The sequence below is a fragment of the Rhinopithecus bieti genome, unplaced genomic scaffold (genome assembly GCF_001698545.2).
Source record: "Rhinopithecus bieti isolate Rb0 unplaced genomic scaffold, ASM169854v2 scaffold_6157, whole genome shotgun sequence".
Lineage (NCBI taxonomy): Eukaryota > Metazoa > Chordata > Mammalia > Primates > Cercopithecidae > Rhinopithecus > Rhinopithecus bieti.
This window is the reverse complement of record NW_016805007.1, coordinates 42,142-45,787: the sequence shown is the minus strand read 5'-3', so window position 1 is coordinate 45,787 and position 3,646 is coordinate 42,142. Positions and strand designations below refer to the sequence as shown.

The window sequence follows — 3,646 nt, the reverse complement described above, 5'->3', positions numbered from 1 at the left end:
TTTCATATATATTCTTTTAACAAATTGATCTTTTTGTTATTATAAAATGTTTCTGTGTCTCTTTTTGCAGTTGCTTTTACATAAAGTTTATTTTATCTTATATAAATACTTCTACCCCAAATCTCTTTGGGTTTTCATTGCATGGAATACCTTTTTCTATGCTTTGACTTTCATTCTACATGTATCCTAATATCCAGAATAATAGAAAAATGCCCACTTTTGCCACTTCCACTCAACATAGTATTGAAAGTCCTTGTCAGAGAAATAAGGCTAGAGAGTAAATAAAAAGCATCTAAATGAGAAAGAAATTGCTATCTGCAGATGTCATGATCTTATATGGAAAAAATTATAAATATGTCACTAAAAACTAGAACAGGTAAACAAATTTAGTACAGTTTCAGAATACAAAATCAAGAAAGAAAAATCAATAGATTTTCTTTATATTAACAATGAACTATCTGAAAAATAAATCAAGAGAGAAATTCCATTTGCAATAAATATTTCAAAAAATAAATAAATGAATTACTTAGGAACAAATTTAACCAAAGCAAATGATCTATATAATGAAAACTATAAAAACATTTATGAAAGAAATTGAAAAACATAAGTAAATAAAATGTTAGCCCATGTTTATGGATTTGAAGAATTATTTTTTAACGTTTATACCACTCAAAGTGATCTAAAAATTCAGCACAATTCCAATGTCATTTTTCTTAAAAATAGAAAAAAATCCTAAAATCTCCATTGTTAAGACAATTATGAGCAAAAGAACAGAGCTGGAGATATCACGCTACCTGATTTTAAACTATCCTACAACATGGTAGTAATTCAAACAGCATGGATCTGAAATAAAAATAGATGCATCAAAAAATGGAACAGAATATAGAGCCCAGAAATAAATGAATAGACTCACATATATATGGTCTATTGACTTTCAACAAAGGTCTCAAGTATGTACAATGAGAAAAGGACAATCTCTTCAATAAATGGTGTTGGGGAAACCAAATATCCATATACAAAACAATGAAATTTGACCCTTGTCTCACACATTATAAAAAATTAACTCAAAATAAATTAAAGACTTAAACATGAGACCTAAAACTACAAAACCCATTAGAAGAAAGCATAGGAGCCTGGGCAATGTTATTTAATACTTGACTCCAAAAGCAAAAATAGACAAATAGGATTACATTGAAATAAAACATTTCTGTGCAACAAAGGAAACAGTTAATACAGTGAAGAGACAACCTACTCATATGGATAAAATCTTTGCAAGCCATATATTTGATAAGCAGTTAATGACCAAAGTCTATAAAGAACTCAACGAACTCCATAGAAAGAAAACAAACAATTCCGTTAAGAAATAAGCAAAAAACATGAATGAGACTGGAGGTCATTATTGTTGAGTTTAATAAGCCAAACACAGAAAGACAAATCCTGCATGTTTTCACTGACACTTCCAGAAAACTAGGTATATATACATTGTGTCTATTACATTAAAATTTGCATTAGACACAAACATAAAAACCATGAAACAAGCCACCATTCTCCAACAATTTGAGCAAAGATAAAACTCTGAAGAACAACATGGATGGTTTACAAAGGATGAGCTCTTTACGCACCATAAAAAAAGAAGCACAAATGAATGAGTGTGTTCATTTGTTACAATGAATTGAAGCTTTAGTATTAGGAATCAGAGCATTTTGTCATATAGGATTACCATGTATTATAAAAGGGCATAGTGTCAAAGGAATGGAAACAGCAGCATTCAAATGCAGCTTCATAAACTAGGCAGCAATAAAAGCATGTTTCTCTGTCGTCCATCACTGAATACACCACTAGCAACTTTGAAATTTTAAAAAAGTAAGAAAAGAAAAAATGAACTATAATGCCTTTTATTTTCTCTGTTTAAAAGCAAACAGAAAACAAGCATCAATTCTGTTATACACTAACATCTTCAAAATACGTCGTTTGTACAAGAGAAAGTCTAAGAACAAAAAACATGTTTACAGAGATCCAAACATAACTGAGTGATAGTGCCTCTCACACAGCTTTACAATGGTACTCAAGAGGAGCCACTTGATAATCACTGGCCCTACACAAAGTTGCAGAATTCTTGGCAGGTGTTTTAGGAAATCATGAAGATAATTCAGTAATAAAGCAAGGCTCTTCTCATCCAGTAGTGTATAGGCCAACATTGCTCCAATCTATACAAATAATCTCAGTAAATACGGCACTTTATACACCAGGAAAATGGCTGCATCAGGGTGATCTGCAAGAATTTCAGCATACTATTGTCTCAGATTTGTAGGGTAGGTGGGTGCCCAACATTACGTTGAAGTATTCTTTTATCCCTGGCATAACTTCATTAACAGCATAGTCAATATCTGTATTTCCATGAGATTTCTTGTAATTTGCGTAATCCTTTATAGTGAAACCCACATTCTTCTTTGCAGAAAGATAAAAGAGCTGTTTTTGCCTGGTAATTAAGTCCCAGTCATCAACAAGCCATAGTTTTAGCTCTTCAGGAATCTTTATTTTATCTTCAACTCTGTTCATAAATGTTTCCTCATTTTCAACAGTAGGATCTACCCAGGCCCTTTTCTTCCAAAAAGGGTGCAGAATCTCACTGCTACTGTCACCATCTCCATTTCCAGGTTTTTTCTGTTTCTTCTTTTTTGTTTTCACTTCAATATTTTTCTGTTGCACACAAGATATCTTATTTCCTGGGGCAGCCCCTCTTATCTTTCCCTCTGCATGTTGTTCCTGACTGACTTTTTAAAGTTCTGTTTCTGCACATTGGTGTCCACGTATTTGGCTACTCTGTTCTCTGGAATGATTCAACCCTATTTTTATTCCAACAATTGTAATGTACAAAGTATTTCACTTGTTTGTCCTTTATGGCAACCTCTACACACTTTGCTTCATAAAAAAGAGGCCGAATAGAGTGCAGCACTCACTCACCCTCCTGGAGTTTAGGCTTTGGCTCCTCCTTTGCCATCATTTATAAGTGATTCACTACCTCTTCATTCTTCCAGCACCCTCAACTACCACACCCTACTCGCTCCTATTTAGCTCTTTAAAATGAAGATTTTTTTTTTTTTAATTTTCAACAAGGATGAAATTGGAGAACATTGAGATAAGTGAAATAAGCCAAACACAGGAAGACAAATGCTGTATATTCTCATTTATACATGGAATCTAAAATGATTTAGCTTACAGAAGCAGAGAGTAGAATGCTGGTTACCATAGGCTAGGGGTAGACAGAATGGAAAGATAGTAGTCTAAGGGTACAAAGCCTGTGAGATAGGAAAAATAAATTTAATATTTATTTATTTACTTTTACAGTAAAGTGAAAGCAAGTTTATTAGGAAAGTAAAGGAATAAAAGAATGGCTACTCTGTAAGCAGAGCAGTGGCGTGAGCTGTTCACCTGAAGATATTTATTATTACTTTTTGATTATATGCTAAGCAAGGGGTGTATTATTCATGAGTTTTCTGGGAAAGGGGTGAGCAATCCCCAAAACTGAGTGTTTCTTCCCTTTTTAGAACATATAGGGTAACTTCCTGACGTTGCCACGGCATTTGTAAACTACTATGGCATTGGTGGGAGTGTCTCTTTGCATGCTAATGCATTATCATTAGTG

At 33.2% G+C, this 3,646-nt stretch overlaps 1 pseudogene; it reads right to left on the bottom strand.

Annotated features, from left to right (window-relative positions):
* Positions 1-2,043: 2,043 nt before the first annotated feature.
* Positions 2,044-3,004, bottom strand: LOC108528850 (mortality factor 4-like protein 1 pseudogene; annotated as a pseudogene).
* Positions 3,005-3,646: the final 642 nt, after the last annotated feature.